The 11,845-nt window shown below is 42.8% G+C and overlaps 1 protein-coding gene and 1 pseudogene across 1 annotated transcript in view; one reads left to right on the forward strand and one right to left on the reverse strand.

Moving 5' to 3' along the window:
* Positions 1–11,845, forward strand: part of SNX24 (sorting nexin 24) — a 106,346-nt gene that overhangs the window by 18,593 nt on the left and 75,908 nt on the right. The gene's annotated exons all lie outside the window — the stretch shown is intronic.
* On the reverse strand, positions 5,856–7,464 carry LOC103089651 (SNW domain-containing protein 1 pseudogene; annotated as a pseudogene).

Consider the following 11,845-nt stretch of genomic DNA (forward strand, 5'->3'; position numbering starts at 1 on the left):
CTGTTTTTTCCATCATAGACTCTGAATTCATTGTCTGTGGGTTTCCCATTGCCAGTTTTGCAGAAAAAATCTGAGATAGCATTGAAAACATTTTTCGAAATAATGAACAAAGTCTTACCTAGTACAGGAAGTACTTTATCAAGCAAATGCATTTTTTTTAGTGCTAGGAACTTTTTCACTGATGTTGTGTGTGCCTGGAGGGAGGATGGTTTTCACAGTGAAAATGTAGATTAATCTTGTCAGCCATTCATTAGTAGTCCAAAATAGTATATGTTTTAGGGAAGCTTTAATCAACACCTTACTTGCCCCTTGAGAGAATATCTTCACAGTGAATGCTGCTTCTTTTGCATATAAATATTGTTGGATAAAAAGCATTTTGCTTCACTGTAGAATTATTTTCACTTATGTCCCATGTAAGAAGGTTTACATAATTCAAAAGTTTAGAACTGTTACGTGCAAAGGTTTTTATTCTTCTCAACCATGCAGATTTGTCATTAATCAAAAAGTGTGCATTGGGAATTTCAGGATAACCTTCTGAGTTTTGCTTCTCAAGGAAAGGCAGCACAAAGCTCTTCTCTTTTACAACTTCTCATGTCAACTTTTACAGCTACCCTCTAGAGCAAACAGGATAGCAGCTCTGCCCACCTCCAGTGAATGGCAGAGTTCTGGGATATCAGGTTAGTTTCAGCTGCACTGTAGCTTTCTGCCCAGGTTCCAATGCCCAGAACAGCATCAACCGCACATGGTCCACGAGGTCAAAAAAAGTGACAGTGTTGAAAATGCCAGTGAGTGAGAAAAGGAAGTGGAGGTAATAAAACTGAAAGTGGTGAGAGAATGACCCATGTTGTATGTGTGTATGAGATGAATCATTCAATAGTAGGAACCATTCTGAAGGACTGAGGGGAGAGTCAGGCAGCATTTCCCATAAGTGGAAAGGCAATTGTGACTGACAAATGGAAAGACTTTTAGGTGTCATCACCAACCTCGGGAGAAGGCAGGGAGTCTGAGAAAAAGGCTAATGGTCGATGTGATGGTGCTGCTGGTGGATGACCCCTTGGGATGCCATCCAAATAAGGGATTGAACTTCTAGTGCAAATAATTAGCTGCTAACGCTATGGTGCTCAGCTCTTGCTGCACCTTGGAATCACCTGGAGATCTTTATAAACTAGAGATGCCTGGGTCCTACCCTCAGACAGTCTAATGGTTCTGGAATATGGGTTGAGCACTGTAATTTTTTTTAAAGTCTTTGGGTGATTCTGATGAGCAGTAAAAGTTAAGAACTGCACTAAAAATATCCCCACGATGTTTGTGGAGATCATTAAGGGAGGTTACTTGCCCCAGCACATCTTAATAGGGTAAGTCAGTGGTTCTTAAGAGCACTTTCAGGCTCCATCCCCAGAGATTCTCAGGCTTTGGTAGGTTGAGCCCAGGCTTGTTGGTACGTTGGTAGGTTGAGCTCTTCAGGTGATTTTAATTTGTAGCTAAGCCTGCAAACTAAGGAGGTGGCTTACCCTGTTTTGAAAAAGATGCCCTGTAGAGTGTATATTTAGCATGAAGGAGATATGTCAGCTTTGTTTTAAAGCTTTAAAGGACTGATTTATATTCTGATTCAGCCAAAGTGCACCTAAGACTGAGCACTTAAAACACTCTTAGGTCTTTGGATTCATAAACAAATGAACTTAGAAAAAGCTTTCCTGATGTCAGCTAGTTTGAGGAACTTCTAAGGAGTGTCACTGGTAAGCTTTGGAGCCAGACAGACTTGGTACCACATTCTGGCTTGTAACTTCCCAGCGAGGCCACTTGTGCAAGTCATCACCCTCCCTCTGTTCCCTAAAGTGCTGACATCAGTTTTCTCTCAAGGATCTCAAATTAAGTATCAGCCTCATAGTAAGAACTCTCTGACTGGGGCAGCTGTTGTTATTTCTAATCCTTCTAATTAAATTTTTGCCAATAGAGGTTAATATTTCACCATCTATTTTACCTTTCTTTCATCTAGTGTTAAATTTTTTTTCACCTTTGAGTAGTTTCATATTTAATTCACTGCTTTAAATGAATTATTGTTTTTTATGTTCTTAGATTTTTATTTATTTATTTTATTGAAGTATAGTTGATTTACAATGTTGTGTTAGTTTCAGGTGTTACAGCACAGTGATTCAGGTATATATAAATATATATATTCTTTTTCAGGTGTATATATATATTATATATATATATATATTACAAAATATTGAGTATATCTATTTTATCTATAGTAGTGTGCATATTTTAATCCCAAACTCCTAATTTATCCCCCTCCCCTTTCCCTCTTGGTAACCATGTTTGTTTTCTATGTCTGTGGATCTACTTCTGCTTTGTAAATAAGTTCATTTGTGTCTTTTTAAATGAATTATTTTTAAAAAGCATTATAGCTGATTCACTTTGTTATAAAGCAGAAACTAACACACCATTGTAAAGCAGTTATACTCTAATAAAGATGTAAAAAATTATACTGCAAAAAAAAACTAAAAAAAAAGCATTATCAAAAGACCCTTGCAATGCTTTCAGATTAGAGAATGACATCTAAAGTGTGCTTATCACCTCATATGTAAAAACAAATGAAGAATGTTGATTATGTGGTTAAACAACCGATTCTGGACAACTGCTATTTATTTATTGATCATTGAGTGCTTAGATGAATTTCCAGCCACTCGTCTTCACTGTAGACTCCTAATAGTGTTCGCAGGTAAAACTTTGAATTGTTTTCCTCCTTTCTCCTGATATAAGCAGGTCTTTTTTAGAAGAAGCCAGACAACCAAACCTAAATCTGTAAGTGTTTTAGCATATGGCTCTGGCCTGGCAGTGGGGCTGGGCCAGTCCCCACCCAGACCCATTCTTGTGTGCTTTTATCTGAGCAGAAGTAGAACTTTTGACTTCTGACTCATCAGTGTTCAGGTTTAGCCAGGTTCAGATGACGGCAGTTTGAACGAATGTCACTGTAACCTGGAGTTTTGTGTTAGAAGCTCTTTCCGCAGTCAGGGTTTGTTCCTTCAGTGAGTCCCAGTTTTAGAAAAGTTCTGTGGAGTTCATCTGTCTGTGACCTAGAGGATTCTAAATGCCTGGCTGTGGAGACCGACAGTCTGCTTTATTGGAAGTTTAGCTCAGAGTTCACGTGATTAGGGTAAGTTCGTGTACTGGGTGCTGTGTAGGGCCCCAAGCGGGGCTGGCAGGGAGAGCCTGGCACAAGTACCAGGCACAGGCCGGAGCCCTGAGAGGTGGCAGTGAGTGAGGGCTGGGTGAAGGCATGGAGATGTGGAGTGTGAGGCACAATTTCATCAGCCCCAATATTTACTTACATTCATTTATTCAGCCAATGGTTCTTTTTTTTTCCTTGTGTTTGGCCACATGCCTTGGGGGATCTTAGTTCCCAGACTAGGGATTGAACCCAGGCCCTCAGCAGTGAAAGCACAGAGTCCTAACCACTGGACAGTCATGGAATTACCCAACCAATGGTTCTTTTTTTCCTTGTTTTTTTTAATACATTTGTTTATTTATTTATTTTTGGCTGCGTTGGGTCTTCATTGCTGCGCGCGGGCTTTCTCTAGTTGCAGCAAGCAGGGGCTACTCTCGGTTGCGGTGCACGGGCTTCTCATTGCAGTGGCTTCTCTTGTTGTGGAACACAGGCTCTAGGCGCGCGGGCTTCAGTAGTTGTGGCAGGCGGGCTCAGTAGTTGTGGCTCACGGACCCTAGAGCGCAGGCTCAGTAGTTGTGATGCACGGGCTTAGTTGCTCCACGGCATGTGGGGTCTTCCCGGACCAGGGCTCGAACCTGTGTCCCCTGCACTGGCAGGCAGATTCTTGACCACTGTGCCACCAGGGAAGTCCTCAACCAATGGTTCTTGAAGGGCTACAGTACACCAGGTGCTGTACTGGGCCCTAAGGTTGCCATCACTTTCAGAAGTTTCTTTCCAAGACCCTCAAGAAATCCCAGAACTCTCTTTCAGAAAGATTCTTCCCGTTTGTGAACACCATGTACACCTGAGCTATAGTTAAATCAACTAATCCTGTATTGCTCCATGGAGAGCTGAATGTATAAACACAGTTACGTTAACAAGCTTCAATATGAGCAAACTGTTAACTTCAGTTTTCTTATCTTTAAAACAGGTGAACGATAATACGTAACCATAAAGTCATTGCCAATATTAAATGGCATGAGGCATGTGAACTACCTGGCAAGGGTCTGCCTCAGATTATGTTTAGTGCAAAAAAAACTACTGCTGTAATTAGGCGTCTCTCTGCCTTCACAACCTTGGCTCAGTCCTTCTCTGAAGGCCAGGTACCAAAACACAGTCTAGAAGCCTGTGTGAAAGACAGCTGGGAGCGGGGTCTCCCAGCAAGTCTCCTTGTTGCCTAACACATGGGGGAACCAGGGAGCATTAAATGGGTGCAATGGTCCAAGTAGAGGGGAAAATTGATGTGCGTCCTTGGGTGCTGACAAGTGTCAGTGTGTTGTACTTGTTCTGATACTGGCCCATGCAGCATTAGAGCCAGCCTTTGTGAGTCAGGCAGATGCTTCTTTTTATTTTGTAACCTTGACCTCCTTGAGAGAACTTTCTGTGAGAAGGGAGGTAGCAACACTGTTGAAGAGTGGACCTTGGATGACACCCAGCCACTTCCTAACCATGTGTTTAACAGTCCCCAGTTGTTTAAATGCTTTGAGCCTTGGTTCCCATAAATAGGCGTACTAGAAATGCTTTATATCCATTTGGGATTGTTTTAATCAAGTGAAATAATAGGTGTAAAGCCCTTAACACGTGGTTGGTTCTGTAGTAGTTAGTGTTGGCATTTGTTTCTAAGAATTTAAATCTTTATGTTGGATTTCTATAGAGAGTTCCCTAAGTTAGGCTTGTGTGGGATTCCTGATTTGAGTACACTGGATACTGTGAACCCCTCTCCTGTTCCTTCACTTTACCACCAAAGCAAAACAAAAACAACAAAAATAATGCCTTTCAAGTAAACATTTCATAGAAATTCCAGTATGGCAAAGGGATTTGGGGTTCATGAAGTTGAATTAGAGTTTGACCTGTGTTTATTTTATTCATGAACTGTTTAGGATTTTCTCATGTCCGGTAGACACACTCTGTCAAAACCAATTAATGATAAAGTTTTACCAAATGCAAAACACAGTGCCATGAAAAAAGTTTACTTAGAACTCCAGAGAGCTTGAATATTATGACTTCATTTATTATTTTTTTAATACACATCAGTGTGTACATGTCAATCCCAATCGCCCAATTCATCTCCCCCCCCCATCCCCCCGCCGCTTTCCCCCCTTGGTGTCCATATGTTTGTTCTCTACATCTGTGTATGACTTCATTTTTTTTTTTTTTTGTCTAAATGTTTTTATTGGAAACAGATAGCTGCACCAAGCAAGAGCTTACTTTCCCCACTCCAAATTACAACAGAGCACAGCAGGGGCAAACGTCATTTGGCAGGACAGTTCTAGTGTGTGAACATCCTTCTTTCTACGCACTGTGGTTGGGGTAACTTTATTCGTAAGCAGTCATTCTTAGACAAAATATTAACCCCAAAGTACTGATGTCACTCGAAAGGAAGTGGCCTTAATTTCATGTGTGGCACAGTATGTTCTGTAAATGCCAAAAGGTGGGAGAAGCACAAACACAACCCACTCTTTAAAAAAACTAAATAATTCAAAGTAGAATTTTTCCATACCCCCCTCCCTTTCTCCTATAATAAAAAGTAGTGCTGGGCTCTGACACCCAGATTTAGTTTTTATCCTGGTCGTTTACAAAGTGTTCCCGCATATGACTTGCATTATTAGGGTTATGAATAATAGTTCATTCACTCTGAAGAAAGTATCTACTCCTTTCTCCTCTTCTTGCCTTCGTGCTCATGTTCCTTGGGGCGGCTGCTATCTGAGGGTCTTTTAGAGCCACGCGCTGTTTGGCTTCTTCCAAAAATTTTTCCAAACCAAAAGGATCCTCCTCAGAGTGAACTGGTCCTTCTCGGCCTCTTTGTCTACGGTCTGAACCAGAAGACTCCTTATCGGGAACAAATCTGTTAGCCTTTATTCTGGCTTCTAGGTCATCACCATACATGTCCTTGTCCAGATTTTTACTGGGCCTGTAAATATTCTGGACCATATCTTTACCCTCCAGGCTTGATCATAAACATTGTAAATTTCATCTTCTGCACCTGCAAAACCACTGTCCATACCCTTGGATTGGTTGAAGAGCCTTTGGTCATACTGAACTTCATTGGAAGTCTGAGGATTGGGCACACCCAGAGCAATGACTTCACTGATATCTCGATTTTCATTTCTCTGCAGTTTCGACCTCTTATCTGGAGCTGCCCTGGAAAGATTCCGGTCATGCTGTCTCTCTTTTCGCCTGTCATGCCAGATTTCATCCCTCTCACGTGCCTCCCCATCCTCTTTTTCCACATGGGTTTTGAGCCCAGCTCTTCTCTCCCTGGCTTTCTGGGCCATTTCTCTAAGTTTCTCTTCATCTTTCTCCTTTTCTTTTTGAGCCATCTTTCTCTCTACTTGAGCACACATTTCCACAGCTCCACGAGCCTTCCGATCAGCAATGTAGAGGGCTTCGGCCAGTTTTACAAAATTTTCATTGATGTGAACTGTCTGCAGTCCTCTTCCATCAGCTGCCAAACGTTTATCTAATGGAATTGTATAACCCTTTGCATTTTCCCAGTTTGAAATACAGGGAGGAATCTTCCACTCTTGTTGTTCCTTCACGGTCATCTTTCGGCTAGGAGAATGCGTGACAGGTGCAGGAGGAGAAGGTGGTCCCTGGGGAATCTTCTTATTAATCTTGAACCTTGGAGGCTCCATCGGATCTTTCTGCATTTCCACCATTCGAATAACTCTCTGTTTAGCTCCAGAGTTGAACACCGCTCCTTGTTGAGATGGTGTGTATCGGATATACTGAGGAGGAGCCAGTTTATCAGCTGCTGCTTGGACTGGCACAGCTGCAGCAACCTTCTGCGATACGGATTTTTCTAAGGCTACCCTTGTGTTTTCTGTTATCTCTTTAATGGCTTCTTCATCAGGTCTTTGCAGGTCTGGGTCATCTGCATTCATGACTTCTTTGGGAACCAGGTCAGTGTACTTGCTATAAATGACCTTGTCTTTTGACTGTCCCTGTCGAGCAATTGCATCATACTTAAGTTTTCCTTCAGCATCCACCTGAATGGCCAGTGCATTTGACATTTTTCTCTTTCGTCCCGTATCCAGGGGATACTGGGCCACGTGGATCTCTGGAAAAGCACCTCCATCTCCCAAATCCTCTGATAACCAAGGTATCCAGCCTTTCCGGTACCCGTATGGGGGAGGTTCTCTTCAGGAGGAGACCAGTGAGGTCTGTCGTGATCTCTGCGATCTTGCCTTTTCTTCAGCCTCAAGCTGGTCCTGAGGTAGCTGAGTAGGTGCAGGTAAAAAGCTGGTGAGCGCCATCTCATGACTTCATTTTTATGGGGAAAAAGTAAATGAGTCTTATGGATTGCCCATGCAAATATGCACTTCTAAAGAAGTCTTCTTTTAATATTTTGCCATCGTTTGCTTGAGGCATATGCAGTCTAGGGGGAGTGCAGCAGGGCGGAAATTGTCTGGGCTTGAAGGTAAGCCAGACCTGGGTTCTCACCTGGACAGGTGTCCTAATGACTCAGTCTCTTCGTTTGTAAGGCTGGGGGAATGCTGGCACTGAGAGTTGTGAAGATAAAAATGTAACTGAGATAACAAATGAAAATCACATACTATGGTGTTGGACATACACTAAAAAATAGTTGCTGTTACTATCCTGAATCTAAAAAACAGGAGGAGAATGATAGATTTCTTTATCGCGGCAGCACATGAGAAGCACACGTTTTACCTTTTCTTGTGTCTTCTCTACCTCTGGCCTGGGCATCCCTGCTCTCCTGCTCATTGCCACCTGCCCAGGGGTCCGAAGTCTCTTGGAGTCGACACTGCACAGGAGGAAGCTGTTTAGCCTGCCAGGGAGATTGCATGTCGTAAGCCTTCTGTCCAGAGATTGTAATGAAGCCTGCTGTGATTCTGGTGCGGTGAGAGGTGTGGTGTGCAGAGTTATTCTTGATGGGACCAAAGTGCCAGCAGCTCCAGTGACCAGGATTCCCCCTTAACCAGTTGGATCTGAAGGGCTCTGGACTTGGTGCTGCCCAAGTGGTCCTGGTGGAGGGGCATCATGCTAGTACCTTTTGGAATGTTCCTGGGATTTGGAGGTCAGAGTTGGAAGCCATGCACCCGGTTCATTGGGGGTTGATTTAGGAAACCAAAAAGAGTTTTCTAGTATCGTTATTAAACCCTGGAGAGAAACTTGAAACAGAAACTCAGTACAAAGGATAGCCCACGGGAGAGTGTGTTTTGGTAATTGAAGGAAGTGTTTTGTAAGCTTGAATGTCCAGTAATGTGCAGAGTTAAAATATAGGAAACATTTTCATATTGAAAATGGGTACAGAACCAAAAGTTCCAGGAACTGGCTTATTAAATAGTAATGGTGAAAAATGATTTAAAATCTTGTGTGTGTGTTTTAACGTTAGATATGCAAAAGCTAGACTAAGGACTTCTTTTGTTTGATTTATCCAGTTTTTGCTTCCTTTGGCTGCCCTGGGTCTATGCAGGAGCGCCTCCTGGCATGATGGAGAACTGTCGAGTTGTGATCTTTCGTCCTGAATTTCTTGTGCACGATTTTATATTTAAACCTTTATAAACAGTTCCACTGATGTTCTTCAGGTGCGGTACAGACTGTTCTTAAATGAATGTGGGTAGGCCCTGGATTCTTAAGTTGACTACAGTACTGTCATTTTCAAAGTATATGTTTATTTTCCAGTTTTTTAGATTTGGAGAGTTTTTAAAAAACAACATTTGCTTTATGTTAGTAATGTATTCATTTTCATTGGCCATTTATCATGGTGTCAGTTTATAAAAATAAAGAAATACTAGTCTTTGAAAGCCCCTTAACATATTTTGAACTGATCAACTGCTTAGTTAATATATTTGTAACATTGTAAGATAGTTAATTTTCAGGGATAGTTCCATGAAGGATAGATGGAGATTATTAAAGATCACTGCCATTTAACCTCTTGTGCTCTTAGTCTTAGCATACAAAGGAAGGAAAGCATTCATCTTTTATAAAGTAGCATAATTAATCTGTGTAATTTAGTAAATCTAGTCTTCGAATCCCTGCTTGTTGCCAGCTATGGGCAATTGACAGCGATAATGCATGATTCCTGCCCTCAAGGAGTTTGCAGTTTAGTTCTACACAAATGACACAGCACCCATGGAGCAATAATGAATGCTTTATGGTAATAGGTAGAAAAATAGCAAGTTGTATTGAATGGAGGTTTTGAGAATGACATCAGTGAGGAGTAAAGTACCAGGAAGACTTCCTACAAGAAATGGCTTAAGCTGTGTTTTGAAGCATAGGTAGGATCTAGATAAGCAGATGGAAAGGATAAGGCTTTTGTGAAGGAACCCCTACCCCCGCAAAAGGTAAAAACATGTAAATGAACATTATGTGATGGGGGATGGGAAGAGAGCAGTGTCCAGTGTGCAGGAGGTAGTGGTAGGTGGAGGGTGAAGTATTCTGAGTACGTGGGGCAGAGCCAGGTGGCAGAGGTCCCTGTGGAGGGCTGCCTTTTCTCTTTTTCTCCTGGAGGGTGGCAGCCACCACTGTTGAAGTGTCAGAGTTCATTCCACTTTTGATGGGGATTGGGGAGAGGAGGGCACATTCTAGAAGGTGGGATGTCTGAGTTGCTTTCGGGGGGCGGGTGGTGGTGGAGAGGAGAGAATGCCTGGCACCAGCATCAGGTAAGGATGAGATCGGAAACTTTGAAATCTGATAACTTTGTGCAGAGGTAAACAGGGCTGCAGAGCATATTTCTGAACAGCCAAGTGACATGAAAATGAGGACATCATGTTGATTAAACTTACCTTGATGTACAGAATGTTTCCAAAGGGGGTTGATTGGAGTCAGCTATGAGGCTGTTGCCGTGGACCAGGCTAGGGTAGGGGGATGGAGAAGTGACAGGATGAAGGGACAGTGCCATAGGGTGGATATGAGGGATTCCAGACAGTGGGCTTTAGAAACTGTCTAGAATTGGTAGCTAAAAAAGGTAAATAAAAAATTGGCATTGGCATATATACACTGCCAAATGTAAAATAGATAGCTAGTGGGAAGCAGCTGCATAGCACAGGGAGATCAGCTCAGTGCTTTGGGTCCACCTAGAGGGGTGGGATAGGGAGGGTGGGAGGGAGACGCAAGAGGGAGGAGATATGGGGATATATGCATACATATAGCTGATGCACTTTGTTATACAGCAGCAACTAACACAACAATGTAAAGCAATTATACTCCAATAAAGATGTTAAAAATAAATAAATAAATAAATAAAATTTAGTCCTCCACCTCTGATCTCTTCACCTGCCACTTTCTGCCCTACATGCCTGAACTGCTCCCCCATAGCTCAGTTGCTGGAGGCCCTGGGCTTCTCATGCCTCCGAATCTCATGTTCTTCTGCCTGCAGGAAACCTATCCTGCCCTCCCACCCCCAGTTGGTTAGCTTGTTTTCCGTTTCTGAACCAATTCCAGTTTCACTTCCTCCTAGTAGCCAATGACAAGATTTTCACCTTTGCCCAAGAGTTTGCTTCTTATTCCTTTGACTGTGTCTTCATGTTCACTGTTCAGATGATGCTTGAGACTCAGTGTGATTCTGGACAGGAGAGGCAAGGGGAGGGGTCTGTTACCTGAAAACTGGGTTTGCCTCTTGGTGGGTATTGAGCCAAAAGATACATCCAAACCAAGGATCGGGGAGAAGGAAGGATGAATATTTGCAGCAAGTAAAGAGAACACCGGGGATCTTTCCCAAAGCAGTGTCTCCCCTAACAGCAAAACTGGGGAAGTTTTAAGCTAAGGGTTCATGCACATTCATGAAGGGGCTGCAGCAGAGAATTCAGCATAGAATTGGGGCAAAGGTCGACAGAGTCCAACAGACAGGTCGACAGAGCTCGTTACATAGGTTTTGTCCCTGTCTTCCAAGTGCCTGGTTGGTCATCAGTCCAGGTGAAGCACATGGGTAGGCGAGGCCCACTGTGTGGTTAGGGGCCCATCAGCTGTTCTAGAGAGAACAGAGGGGTCAGGGGGAAGAGGTGAGGATATGGAACCTTTGAGGAGCAGTTTCAGTGGGGGGGATGGAAGTCAGATTGCAGTGAATTAGGGAAGTTGGAGAGAGTGAGGAAAATGGAGTGTGGACCCTTTCAGGTGCTTTGACAGTGAAAGGAGGGAAAGAAAGCACAGCAGCAAGAAGGAAAGCAGGGTCAGGTAAAGGCTCTTTCTAAATCAGAACACTGACAGTGAGTATTTCAAGGTCAAGGGGAGGGCACAGTGGTGTGAGAGCCTGAGGAATCTGAAGAGAGAAGGAGTGTAAGTGGAAAAGAGGCTTCCTGCGAGGCAGACTGCTGTTCTTGGAGTTGCTTTTCTTGTCAGGTAACCGGCTTGTGCCAATGACTCAGCCATACAAAGTTTGGGATTAAGGGGTGAGTTTAGAGCACATCATCTAATGGAAATTTAAAGCGAGCCACATATTTCTAGTAGCCATATTGAAAAAAGTAAAAAGAAACAGGTGAAATGAATTGTAATAATATATTTTATTTAGCCCAATAAATCCAACATATTATTTAACTTGTCATCCATATAAAATGATGAATATTTTATGTTTTTTATAATAGCTTTTTTTTTTTTTTTTTTTTTTCGGTACGCGGGCCTCTCACTGTTGTGGCCTCTCCGTTGCAGAGCACAGGCTCCAGACGCGCAGGCTCAGTG

Source organism: Lipotes vexillifer, unplaced genomic scaffold (genome assembly GCF_000442215.2).
Source record: "Lipotes vexillifer unplaced genomic scaffold, Lipotes_vexillifer_v1.1 scaffold767, whole genome shotgun sequence".
Classification (NCBI taxonomy): Eukaryota; Metazoa; Chordata; class Mammalia; order Artiodactyla; family Lipotidae; genus Lipotes; species Lipotes vexillifer.